This window comes from Taudactylus pleione, unplaced genomic scaffold, assembly GCF_031769625.1.
Source record: "Taudactylus pleione unplaced genomic scaffold, aTauple2 ptg000189l, whole genome shotgun sequence".
Classification (NCBI taxonomy): domain Eukaryota; kingdom Metazoa; phylum Chordata; class Amphibia; order Anura; family Myobatrachidae; genus Taudactylus; species Taudactylus pleione.
Window position 1 is genome coordinate 8,725,255 of NW_028284591.1, and position 14,746 is coordinate 8,740,000.

At 47.3% G+C, this 14,746-nt stretch overlaps 1 protein-coding gene across 3 annotated transcripts in view; it reads left to right on the forward strand.

Moving 5' to 3' along the window:
• ZBTB7C (zinc finger and BTB domain containing 7C) overlaps nucleotides 1–14,746 on the forward strand; it is a 392,632-nt gene that overhangs the window by 182,578 nt on the left and 195,308 nt on the right. The window lies entirely within an intron of this gene.

Sequence of the window (14,746 nt, forward strand, 5' to 3'; positions counted from 1 at the left end):
GAGGTTGACCATACCCTGCCGCAAGCACTGCGAGCACTTCAGTGTAATAACAAGCCAGGTGACGTGTACTATGATGTTGTTCTATAATTATGCACACTTCTAACACGCCGCTGAGATGCTCAGGCACGCCTGCGTTTGCACCTCTACTCCCCCGTTTCTAATGGCCAGCCCCTGTTACCACCTACAAACGGCTTCATCTGTCACTCACTCTGCTGAGCTGTCTATGTGCAGCGAGCAAACGCATTGTGAACTTTCGCTAAGGTATGCGCACGCGCACAATGCATACACACTGCATACCATCGGCAGCAGCGAGAGTATGCATCTTAGCGAGCGGGTCTGAATCAGGCCCTAATTACACAGGTCTGCGAAATTTAAGGTATTGAAAACTTTTTCAATAATACTTTTATATTCTTAACTATACTCCTGTGTACAACAAGAAATAGTATATAAAAAAAATTACCACATCACATTTACCTATAAGGGGGTTACATAAATTTTTAAGAAAAAGCAAGAAGTTTAATTGTTTTTGACATTTATTATGAAATATGAAGAAGTGTAGATGATATCACTGTGTTTTTGTCTTGATTACATAATAAAATAACAATAAAATCAGACAATAATAGAAACAAAACCATAATTATTGAAAAAATTGTTAATATCTTGTCTTTTTTGTCTTCAAACTTCGTTTTGTCGCTTTTCGCTTATAAGCTTTTTCTGTGTCGTTTCTGTGTATCATCCAGCAGTAGTCACCCATCATGCTGACGTCCCAACGACCCTGGTATCTTCTTTCTATGGGGCCTATTCATCAACACTAAATTAACATTTTTAAGGACATTTTCCTTACATAACGTTATTTTAGTATTCATGAAGCCACTTAGTACAGGAGATATCACTGATATCTACTTGCTAAGTCCCCCTGCGTTAATTTCCACACTCCCCATACATTAGTACATTAGTACATTAGTACATTAGTATGGGGATGTGGAAATGATGGTATTCATCAAATTCCGAAAATTATGAATTTTCGGAATTTGATGGAGGTACTATCCACCACTGTGAGGTGGCGAATAGCAGGTGAAACTTACCTGCTGCCAGCTGGACAGGTCACCTGACGTCTGCCTCCGGCGCTCTGGTGTGTCCTCTGGCTCTGGAGGCTGGTCGGACACTGTGTTCTCTCAGCAGAACACAATAAAGATTAGAAAAAAGAAAAAAAACGTTTTTTTTTTTTCTAATCTGTACTGTGGTCTGCTGGGAGACTATGTGACAGACCAGCAGGACGGAGCCGGAGGCTGCTGCGCAGACAGGTAAGTGCTGAAGGGGGGGGGGAGGTGAGTGGGGGGAGGGGGGGCAGGTGAGCGGAGGGGGGGGACACAAACTTACCGCATGTGTAGGCAGTGCTGCGCATGCGCTGGGTAAACGAATTTAACAGCGCATGCACTGTTTCCAGCTGCGGTAAGTTAGTGTAGAGAGGGAAAAGTATCTATTTCCCGAAAAGCTGTCATCGCAAAAATGACAGCTTTTCGGAATAGGTAGTTATAGGGAGGAGGAATGATGAATTCCTCCGGTAATTAGGTAGAACTCCATGCCAGTTCTAAGCCTAATTACCTCCAGGGACAGTTTAGTAATGATGAATAGGCCCCTATATCTTTAACGTCTTTAACGTCTTGGTGGAACCGTTCACCATTTTCTTCACTGTAGTCTCCGATGTTAAATAGACCCCTTTCTCTCTATCTGTGTGATTGCCTCTATTTACTCTAGTTATACCTCTTTATGGATGTCCCTCAGTGTATTTTAGAAAGAGTTAAAGTATGTAAGATAACAGGGGCCAAGTAATATATTTGGGACATGCATTGACACTTTTCATCAAACATTCCCCCAACATAGACCAGGCATGAGGTGTTCCACTGAAAAAAAATCAGCAGTTTGTGATTAGTTTCCGGGCAGATCGGATGTCATATCGCGCACATCGTCTTGTGTGTACCCGCTATGCTGCTGACGATGGCCCTCATTCAGAGCCGTACGCTCTGAGCAGAGCGCACGCTCTGAATGAGGGCCGGTCTCCATGAAAATGGAGCGTCCTCCTGGACGCTCGTATAGCTGTGGGTCACCACCCACAGGCTATACGAGCGTGCATTTTGATGGCCGCGATGGTCGTGACCATCGCGACCATCGAAACTGCGAGCCGGAGCCTGCAGTTGAGGTTTTCAACCGCAAGCTCCGGATTGATTTTGGCTCTATCAGAGCCAAAATCACTCCCACTGACATCACTAGTGATGTCAGTGGGCCGGCTTCTGACGGGAGGCGTTCCCGTGGGAACGCCCCGTCAGGGAGGCACGCCCCCGGCACGCCTACCAAAGGGGGCGTGCTGTCAATCAACATCGACAGCACGCCCCCTTTGATCAGACACAACGAGCGAAGGACTTTCCTTCGCTCGTCGCGTCTGGCGCATGCGCACGACGGAGCTCCCTCCGTCGTGCGCATGCTCAGTCCTGAACATCGACCCACTTGCGAGCGGACAGCCGCTCGCGAGTGGGTCTGAATCAGGCCTTATGTGCGCTACCATAAGTCATCAGCGACATCGCCCGTTGAATTTGTATGCAGGTCCGACATGCAACATCATTAACGAGGGCCCTGCTGCCGAATGCGCACACTTACCGATGCCGGGACACTGCCGGGTCCCATCGCTAACGAGGTCAGTACACACTAGACATCTTCTTGAATAAGTATATGTTGGAGAAACTCCCCCCCCTCCTCATTGCCGATTGGCAAATGTAATATGCTGGCGCTATGTAAACAAATGCTAATAATAAATAAATAAATTGGGACATTCATAATAATTTGCAGTTGAAACAACAGACTGTGGTTGATTGAATTTCATTGGCTCCGAACACGATATGCACTTTAACATATCATAAAAAGTAAGGATTGCAGATAGGCGCTGTATTTCAACAAATTGCTGCCTCCCTCTAATAAAATGATACAGTATGTCCTCATACAGTCATAAAATTGATTAAAACAAAAAAGAGATACAATGTGTATCATTGTCTGATATTACATGAAGTTCATGTTATATGACTATTTGGGCGTACCCCAACTCACTGAATATAACTTGGGTTCACTCTTACAAAGAAACATTTATATGAGTGAACCCAACCTCTATTCAGTGAGTTTGGGTACGCCCCAAATAGTCATATAATATGAACTTTATGTAGTATCGGACAATACTACACATCTCTCTTTTGTTTTAATCGATTTTACGACTGCATGAGGGAAATTCCAACAAATTAAAGTGTAAAAGACAGAATAAACAGAGCAACCTTTTTTCCATTGTATAAGTATTTTATTTTATTGTACTTATATCACGATATGCACATCTTTTGTAACTATCTTTGGCCCTCATTCAGAGCCGCTCGTTAGCGGCAGTACGCTCGTTCCGATCGATGTTTGCACTTCTGCGCATGCGTACGGTTTTTAGTACGCATGCGCGAACCAGTCAGTGCGGGCAAAAATCGTTTGTACGCTATATAGCGAGTGCCTGCTATTTTGAGTGACAGAATGAGGCGTATGTGGGTGGTAACAGGGGAAGGTGCTTGAAAATGGGGAGTGGAGATCCGAACGCAGGCGTGCTTAAAGGTCAAAACGGGCGTATTATGGGTGTGCATAATTAATACAGCAGCGTCATTGACCACGTCACTGGGTTATTTTATAGCCAGAACTGCTCGCAAATTTGTGGTAGCAAAAACCAACCACAAGAATAGCGAGCAGTTCATACGCTGGTCGATGTACTCGATTAATCTAATAAATAGCGGACATGACGTATGGTGCGAGCGGCCAGGGGGCGTTTTTAACAAATAAACGAGCGTATGTTTTGCTCGCTCATTCAGACTTAGAGGTGTGAACAGACTGCAATGTGCGTACGGATCATTTGAATAGCCACCCCTTGTTTTTGAACGAACGACCGCAAATAGCGAACGGCTCTGAATCAGGCCCTTTGTCTTTTTTTTATTATTATTATTTTATAAGTAGTTCATGTTGTATATACAGCCAACCTTGTTTGTTTATTATTATTGATTTGATTATTTTCAGTGCTTGTAACATATTTATAAAATTGTTTCATTGTGTTAAGCTGCCCATCCACTAGGCGATTAAACCTAGCGATGGAGCGATAACGACGGTCGTTATCGCTCCATCGCTTGGCAATTGCCCACAAATCGGGCAGTAAATTGTTAAAAATGACCAGTGATGCGCGCGCCCGCTGGTCGTTTTTAACATCAATCATCGCCTGAACATGATGGTCAACCTGACGACCGCCGTCAGGTTGCCATGTTCGGGGATGATTGATCTGCATACACTGAACGTCTGAACGTTCAGTGTATGCAGTTCACCCCACGGGAGACGGCGGCATCGTAATCTGCTGTTGTCCCCCGCATCGTAAAGTGGATGGGCAGCTTAAGCAAGCCAATGCTATAACTAATGTCGAGCTCAAAGTAAGGCCACAAATAGCATTATTGGTTGTAATTATTTTTTTTTACATAGTATTAATTTTCCCATCAACCAGGGCCGATGGGCAGCTCTGAGTCCAGGTGCTCTGTTTGGCCGGCAGGCTCAGACAGGGGGCAGCCGTGAGGCCACGCCCTCATAACTTACGGCACGCCCCTGTGTGATGTGGCCACGCCCCATGATTTATATGTGGCATTTAGCACGTTTCCCTGATTACAAATATATACAGTGGTCTTCTCAAATATGGAAGCTATTGTTTTGATGTATGTGATGTTCCTCTTAGGTAGTAGTCTTTGTATTCACAGCATTTTTGCAATGACATATTCCATAGGTGACATGCTGATCTTACTGTATTTTGCTGCTATATGTGGCTAGGAGACATCAGTTGCTGTTTTACACAGTGATTTCTCAGGTACTCACACCTTTGGGAGTAATTATGACTGCATTTATTTTATATATTAGTTTCCTAACTGCTAATTACGTCATAATTATTACCACTATATTTATTAAATAATTATCACCACAACAGCCAAGAGTTACTCAGCTGTCCTTCCAGAACTATAAAAGGTGCTACTTACTACTAGAAAGTATAAGAGGCTAGAAACCTATGTATGGGTGCTGGATTTGGAGTAACCCCGAGGACGGAAACAGTATGAAATACCGGAGGCTCAAAAGCCCCCGGGTTCAAATCCTGACAGCGTCCTGACAGGGGTGGTAAGTATACTATCCCTACCCCTCTCCCCCCCCGTAACCCTCACCCTCCCTTAGTGGTGCCTAACCCTAACCTCCCCCCGTAGTGCCTAACCTTATCCTCCCCCCGGTGGTGCTTAACCCTAACCCCCACTTCCCGCACCCTAAACCATACCCTCCAAGGGAGGTGCCTAACCCTAAAGATAGGCATCAGGATTTCAACATCTATCTTTAGTCCCAGGTCGGTCCTCCATTGACGGGATTCCGGCCACCAGTAATGTAACTACATCCTCCGAGGGAATGTATTGGTGACACGTACAGTATGTGATGCGTGGACGCAGAGCTGTGTGACAATGGAAGCGGCAGCACGTCCTGTTTGGCAGGCGGCTTTTGATACACGATGACACCCTGTGCTCCTGTATATATCTTTTAGACAGGCTTCGCCAATGCTCCCGTGGGCACAAGGTGAAAGAAATTGCAACTGGAACTAGAGGACAGACATGGGAGACAAGGGGCAATAAATGGGGCATATTGGAGACAAGTCACCACAACAGCTTGGTGACCCGGATTTATTGGACCTTTTACGGGGGCCTCACATGGAGCTCACTTATGTCTACATAGTCACACCCTTGTTTTTAAGATTCTTCAGAATATTTTCCCCCAAGCCCGAGGGTGTGTGGGGTGTGTATTCCCCTCTGTGTCTGCACAGCAATCGCACAGCGACTCCTTCCCAGTCATTTCCCAGTCACACTGTACTGGTAGCACCAACGCAAAGACGTGACTTACAGATACGGCTGGGATATTCTATAAAGGTGGTGGAATAGATAGAACGCTCTTTGGAGGAATGAGTGTACAAATTACACCGTGACCGTATGCTCTAACAACGGCCCTCATTCAGAGCCGGACGCTCTGAGCAGAGCGCACGCTCTGAATGAGGGCCGTCCTCCATAATTATGGAGCGTCCTCCTGGACGCTCGTATAGCTGTGGGTCACCACCCACAGCCTATACGAGCGTGCAGGTTGATGGCCGCGATGGTCTTGACCATCGCGACCATCGCCACTGCGAGCCGGAGCCTGCGGTTGAGTTTCTCAACCGCAAGGCCCGGAGTGATTTTGGCTCTATCAGAGCCAAAATCACTTCCACTGACATCACTAGTGATGTCAGTGGGCCGGCTTCTGACGGTAGGCGTTCCCTTGGGAACGCCCCCGTCTGGGAGGCACGCCCCCGGCATGCCCACCAAAGGGGGCGTGCTGTCAATCAACATCGACAGCACGCCCCCTTTGATCAGACACAACGAGCGAAGGAAAGTCCTTCGCTCGTCGCGTCTGGTGCATGCGCACGACGGAGCTCCCACCGTTGTGCGCATGCGCAGTGCACACCATCGACCCACTTGCGAGCGGACAGCCGCCTTGCGAGTGGGTCTGAATCAGGCCCAAAGTCTCTATTGCAGGATGTAAAACTGGCTTTTCCATGTTTTTTTTTTTAGTCCTTAAAAATTATTATTTTGGTTTTCTTAATAAAATAGATGTTTTTAAACTTGTATACAAATCTCCTCAGACAGGATGTTTTCCTGCATTTCTATAGGGCTATTTACTAATAAGCGGTGAGGGGGTATCCACTTGTAGATATACAAACGACAGCACAATTACGACATTGCAATCGTGCTGTCGTTTGTATAGCTAGTGATGTGCCTAGACTGAACGTTCACTCGTTCAGTCCCGGCACATCCCTCATCCCCGCACATGCTGAACCTGACGAGATCAACATGTATGGGCGATGTCGGATGTCAGAAGCGACCAGCGGGCACGCGCATCGCTGGTCGCTTCCCACCAAAACATGCCCGATGCATGCACGATGCATGCGCGATTTGCAAGCGATTGCACGATAACGATGTCGTTCTCGTGCAATCGCTTGGCTAAATCGCTAAGTGCATACCCCCCAAAAGACTTTCTATCTCCACGTAGAAAATCAGTTAACCAAGTAATTTACTAAGAAAATGTTGCCAGGACCGATACTCAGCCACCTGGCAATACTGTCTGGCGCTTCCCAAAAAAAAAAAGAAATGTTAGAAAAAAAAAAAAAGAAATACAGAACTCAGAATATTTGTCAGAACAATGGGCCTCATTCAGAGGTGGTCGTTAGATGCAAACGGTTGCTCTGAATCAGGGCGGTCGCTTGCAACCTGAACGACCGCCTCCTTGTCAATCGTTAAGCTGTGGGTTAACACCCACAGCTCTAACGACCGACATGGGTGATGGTCGCGATGGTCAAGACCATCGCGACCATCGGGGCTTACGACCAGACCCTAGGGTAGGGTCTGGGCACTCGTAAGCCCCAGGGAGCTTCCTGCTCTGTTCGAGCAGGAAGCTCCCCACTGACATCAGCAATGATGTCAGTGGGGCCGCCCCCAAATGGCAAGCGTTCCGACTGGAACGCCTCCGTTTGGCCGGACCCGCCCAGCAAACGGGGCGGGCTGTCACTCAACATCGACAGCTCGCCCCGTCTGCTACGAGACCTCTAACGACGGAGCGGCCGTCGTTATCCGGGTCTTGCTCCGTCGTGCGCATGCGCTGTGGGGCAACATCGAGTCGGTTGTGAGCGCTCAGCGCTCACGACCGACTCTGAATGAGCTCCAATATGCTTTATTTAAATCTGCTGCCTGCCCTTGCGATAGGGATGGCCATAGGTGGGGTGTCCATTGACGGTTATCAACGATTACTCTTGATGGCACAGAGACCATCTATGGTTTGCACCCCTCGATGGCCACCGCTGCTAGGGGCACAGCAGGCTGTGGACCAATCAAAACGGGGGCAGTCGCTAGTTGGCGGGGCTAAGCATCGATGCCAGAGAACCACCGGCTCTCCGGCATCGATGCTGGAAAACCATCGTATCTCTGCCATCAATGGCAAAACCATCGACCACCGACAATTAACAATCCATGATTGCTAGCTATCGATGATCGATGATCATCCCTACCTTGCAAATGGGACATTGACTGGGCGACAGCGATAGTAGATTTGTGCTGCTAAATGTTCTGCTGCAATCCTTTTATAGAAGCTTTCCCATACTTTGTATGAAGAAGCTTTTGTTGGGGTAACCGAATGGATTGTTTCACTGGCCGGGTCTACGTACCGGAGAAAAGGCTTAATTCGCTTTACTAAATAGACGCCTTTGCTGTGGGCACTTATATTATGTAATATAATGTAACAGCCTATAATGTAGTTACTAGATATGCCGGATCACCGCAGTCCATCATGCCACTCCAACCCATCCTGCCCCCCACTCCGTCCCGCACCCTCCTCATTCTGTCCCTGTTGAATATTTACCCCGTTCCCAGTGCCTGCAGAGTGGCCCTCTGTCCTCTCTTAAGGTTTGTCCCGTCGCTCGCTGCAGAGGGTGCCGTAGGCCTCTGTGGCGTGAGCCCTGGCTCCCACTGCGCATGTCAGAGACGGGACAGACCTGGATTATTTTATAGATGTTTTAATGGGGCAATAAAAACCACGGCCATTATATTATACTTAACTTAGGGCCTGATAATGATCCAACAGTGGACCGAGTTGCAAAGCTGCACACATGCAGCTTTGCAATTCCGTCCTTGCAATTATGGTAATGCAGTTGGAGGCATCATGCATTACTTATCCGAGCTGCGTCCAAGGATGCAGCATCGGATAATCTGCGATACCGTCGGCCGGCTGAGTGACCCATGGTGTCATGCAAGCCGGCTGCTGCAGACACAACAAAGAGGCCATGAAATCTCCGTCAGCCGACAGAGATCCCAGCCCTTCCTTCCCCCCAACGGCGGTAATGCCCCACCTTTTTGGGAAATGGAGGCCGTCGCTGCCCCTTCCCCGCCCACAAACGCGCAGGACCCGTACAGCACATGTGCAGTACTTGCCCGGAGCCTGTGCAGATTTCCACAGGTTCCGGGAGGGTAGGCAAGTATGCATTGCAGAATATGGTGCACTGAGAGGGATCATTCTACGGGATAATAAACGCCAAACTATATTTTTCTTCCACAACTCAAAACGAAAGTAGCCAGGCAGCGCGCAGGGAAAGGCGTTCTCCTTACACTGACGGTATGAAGGATCAGGCTTGCATTTGACATCCAGTTGGCATTAGAGCAAATGATTTAAGATCAATAGTAAAATCAATGGCGACACTGGCGCAGCCAATGAGAGGACGCGGTGACAACGCGCAGAGAGAGAGGCACTTTGGATGTGGCTGGTTCCCCGGTGTGATGACAACATTCTGGCTCTCTGTTCCTTGCTGATGCCATAAAGTCTTTTTTTTGTGATATAAGATAGAGTATTGCAGGAGAGGAGAAATCCCATTTATTATACAGAGGGCTGTGGGCCTGATTCACTACATATCGCTATTGCGATCGCAGCTGCGATAATGCACGAGGTCAAAACTATGCTAATGAATGCAATTGCAAGGCCGTCGCACGGCCAGCATAGAGACACCATCCGCCGCTATCTCACATCCGTAATACCTTGCAGTCCTGCGTATACATCGGGAACATCGAGTTTATACATCGGGAACAGCGAGTAACATCGGCCCCTCACGCAGAATTACAGCAGCTTTGACCTTACTCAGAAATTGCTAACCTTGTCGCACGCAGTGAGCGCACAAGCTGCATATGCCGTCGCAGTGGCTAATTTATGCACGCCCATGCAACGGCGTTCAAACGGACAGGCGCGCCTGCGTTTCTCCGACCACTCCCCCGTCACCACTCCCAAACTCTGACCTCCCCTCACTCACTCTGCGGTGGCTTTCTTTCTGCGTGAGTGATGCAGAGCGATCGCAATGCTAAACCGCGCACGCGCACTGTGGTGCATAGGCATGTGCAGTACGCACCATCGGGCCAATCTGTGTACGCTGTTGCAGTTGCGATCCGTGATGAATGAATGAGGCCCTGTGTGCAGAGTGTCTATGCTGCCTGCAATCCCAGGGCATTTATTTGTGTGGTCACATCTTGCTGCAGCTTTTCGTCCTAACAATGGTGGAATACAGCACGGTGGAGACATGAAGCTGATCACATCTAGCCGCGCATTTTCTTTTTCTAAGAGCTCTACAAAACCTAACGGTACATGGAAGATAGAAAAAAAAAAAGACAACCATGACCCTAAAATATCCCTTCGTTCATTTCTATTCTGGAGTGAGAAGTGATAGCTTTGTGGTTTAGCGGCTGACCTCTGAGTCGGTGAGACAATTACATGAGATCTGGCTGTGACCTTGAAGAATCTCACTGATCATCTGTCTCTGATTTTTCTTTACACTTATCTAGCTGCATTATACTGTATAAAGGACCACTAAAACTAACTTAAAAGATTGTCATATTTGAGAAATATACTGTATATGTATATTATATATCTCTCTTTCTATATATATATATATTAGGGATGTGCAGGCTCGGATTAGTTTGAATATTCCCGCCAAGTTCGGATTTTTCCCGCCAAAAATCGGGTCCCAGAAAGATGCAAAACGTCATCTTTCATAGACAAACATCATCGTTCCTTGGTTAGTGAATGGTATCAGCTGCCTTTGGAGTGCCAGACGTTTGGATTATTTATATATATATATATATATATATATATCAATCTATCTATAAACATATTTAGTGATAAAAGCACGGGAGAAGATGTAAATGGGAGCTATGTGTGCCCCAGATTCCTGGCTTCTGTCTGGTGGACAGAAGCTAATTGAAGACCTTGATTGTCAGAGCAGCTGTGAGAGGCTAATAATTATATTACCCTCTCACAGCTGTCAGAGCAGCTGTGAGAGGCTAATATAATGGCAGTTGATAGTCTCAGTTTCTCACTACCTGGGGAACAGGTGGTGAGAGAGAGAGGGAATCATATGCTTAGTAAGAGCTGGACAGGATAGGCTTTTCTTTTAAGTTTTCTTTATCTTTATGCTGCAAAATAAACTAGCTGCGGCTACTTGTACCAAGACCCTGGCCTGGTCTGCTACCAATTGACTGCTGTGTGAAAGTGCAACCGTCCAGGATATCTATCTATTTATCTATCTATCTATCTATTTGGGTTGGATACGGGATGCTGGCACTCGAGATCGCAGTCATCCCGACAGGGTTAGGATCCAAACAGATGGTCCAAGCGAAAGCAGATAGACATGGAGGCACTCAACTGATTTTTAAATGTTAATACATTTTCAACACACATTTTTTTTTGCAACTCCGATGTTTCATCAGGATAATGTGTAATAAACATCTGAAATGTTGGATATAGATAAGCGTGTTCTGAAGCTATATTAACATTTAAAAATCCTTGGAGTGCCTCCCTATCCATTTGCTATAGGTTTGGTTCTGATTAACCCTTTCACTCCCATGTCACACGTGCTCAGGTGGCTGATATCGTCAAATAGACGGACATGGATAAAGTCGTGGGCTCTACCTTGCTGAATTCTGGTTAGTATGTAGTGTGATGTGAGGTCTGGGGCTGGCAGAAGTCCACCCAAAGCCACATTAATACTCATCAGAAATAGTTACAAGTGTTTATGCCTCCATGTAGCCCCGCTACGATGCCGAACTTTATCGAAAACAAATACTTTCTCTATTGTTTTCCAGGTCACAGACCGTGGCTGGCGGCAAAGTAGTTTCCATGCAGTTGAACAAGCTAAAATATTTATAGATGCTAAAAATGTAAGCAAATCTCTGAAGCCTGACACAGTAATTGGGCCTATATTACATTATTTGAGGCTATTTGGCATCTGAGATTTAAGAGCTGTAGATAACTGCAGGTGGATTAACAATGAATAATCTCTTGAAAAAAAATAAAATATTGCAGATGAACCGTATACTGTATATCATTGCCGTCATTATTTATAGAGCGGACATAGGCTGTATGTTTACTGCTGACCTGCTTTCCCGAAGAACTCTCTGCAAAATGATTATCTCTCCACTGGGGAATTAATACATAACTGGCCAGCGGCAATTTCTGGCGCTGATCCTCGGTGACCCCACCATTCACACCCCCCGGATACTGACACTTTTTTTTTTTATCTGGATTTTACAGGTGTCACAAATAGCTGATTTAACCCCACTTTTAATGAACTGCTAGTGGAAGCCTGACCTTGTGGTGTTTTATATTATGTGCGCCTGTAATCCCGCTTGCTGTATGAAGAGGAAAGCTGCTGTACAGGAATAATCCAGGTCCTTACATCTCTGTGCATTTGATACAGACTCTTTAATGTGTTGTAAATGAGTTGTCAGATTAGTGACTCCCAGCCCTGCGCTGGTCTCCGGGACGTTGGGGCTACCTGTCTGTGTGCGATAAGAGAATGTATCTGTAGGTGAGGCTGGGAGGAAGGGACTGCAAAGTGAGAAGCGAGTGTCAGACTATTAGGGGGTATATTTACTAAAGTGACAGCTTTTAGAATTGGAGAGGTTGCCCATAGCAACCAATCAGATTCTACTTAACATTTAACTAGCACATTCTAGAAGATAATATGTAGAATCTGATTGGTTGCTATGGGCAACATCTCCACTTCTAAAAACTCTCACTTTAATAACTATACCCCTTAGTATTATGGTGTTTTATATAGTGTGTTAACCAGGGGTGTAGCCAAAATTTCGTGGGCCCCATAGCAACATTTTGATTGGGCCCCCACCCTAATTCTAGCGAGACACTTCTCTCCGCATCAGTTGTTCATTTTATGCCTCATAGTAGTGTCATAGTTAATTTTATGAACCAGTAGTAACATAGGGCCTGATTCAGAGCCGGACGCTCTGACCAGAGCGCTCGCTCTGAATCAGGGCCCTCCTCCATGAAAATGGAGCATCCTCCTGGACGCTCGTATAGCTGTGGGTGACCACCCACAGCTATAGCGAGCGTCCATGATGATGGTCGCGATGGTCAAAGACCATCGCGACCATCGGGCTTGCGACGAGACCCTGCGGTAGGGTCTCGCTGCCGCAAGCCCAGGAGTGATTTTGGCTCTATCAGAGCCAAAGTCACTCCCACTGACATCATTACTGATGTCAGTGGGGCCGGACTCAGACGGTAGGCGTTCCCATGGCAACGCCTCCGTCTGGCCACCACGCCCTGGCACGCCCACCAAAGGGGGCGTGCTGTCAGTCACCATCAACAGCACGCCTCCTTTGGTGCGAGACCCCGAGCGATGTATTTCTCGTCGCTCGCCAGGTCTCGCGCAGTATCACAACATCGACCCGCTAGCGAGCGAAATTTGCTCGCGAGCGGGTCTGAATGACCCCCATAGTTAATGTTATCCCCATAGTACTGCTGTAGTTCACAATATGCCACATTGTAGTGCTGCCAGTACACATTATGCCACACAGTGCCCCCAATTCACACTATGATATACTGTAGTGTCCCCAGAATATATTATGCCACTGAAGCGTCCCCAGTTCATAATATGCCACCTTGCAGTGACTCGGTTTATATTATGCCACCTTGTAGTGTCCCCAATTCATATTATGCCACCTTGTAGTGCCCCAGTTCATATTATGCCACCTTGTAGTGCAGCCAGTTCATATTATACCACCTTGTTGTGCCCCAGTTCACATTATGCCACATTGTAGTGCCCTCATTTCATTGTATACCACATTGTAGTGTCCCCACCTATTATTATTAAACTTTATTTATAGGGCACCACAAGTGGTCTGCACCGCCATACAGAGGGCAAAGCAATAAGACAGTACAGGGTAAAACAGTGCTGTACAATACAAGCGGAGATTTGTGCCGACCCCATGTTAGGTGCAGATTCTCTGTCAGAATTTGGCCTCCAGTGTGAACCATTGAGCATCTGAGTTCGCATCCTCTACAGCGACACATCCATAACATGCCTATATGATAGACCATCCCTGTGCGCCCGCATTGTCACCTTCCGCGCGCATCCTAGTCACTGCACATGAACACTCATTGCCTCTCCAATACATAATAATGTGGATCTCCTGTACATCTAAATCATTACTGTGACTCTGGGCCTGATTCAGACCCGGTCGTGAGCGCTGTGCGCTCGCAACCGGGTCGATGGTGGCCCAGAGCACATGCGCATGACGGAGCCGGCTCCGCTGGGCGCATGCGCAAGACCCGGATAGCGACGGGCAATCTGTCGCTCCGGGTCTCGTACCAAAGGGGGCGTACTGTCGATGTTGAGTGACAGCACGCCCTTTTTGGTGGGCGGGCCGGGGGGGTGGTTGCCCAGACGGAGGCGTTCCCATGAGAAGTGATGTCAGTGGGAGAGATTTCGGCTCTGTTAGAGCCAAAATCTCTCTGGGGCTTGCGGCCATGAGACCCTACCACAAGGGTCTCATCGTAAGCCCGATGGTCGCGATGGTCTTGACCATCGCGACCATCATCATGGCCGCTCGCTATAGCTGTGGGTAGTCACCCACAGCTATGCGAGCGGCCAGGAGGCCGTTCTTAAAATAAAAGACCGGCCCTGATTCAGAGCGAGCGCTCTGGTGCATGCGCAGTGCTGGCCAGCATTTGTAGGATACATACAGAGGCAATCCTCCCAACTTCTTCCAATTGCACAGCAGGACTTCTATGTGCGCCCAAAAAAGGGGAGCGT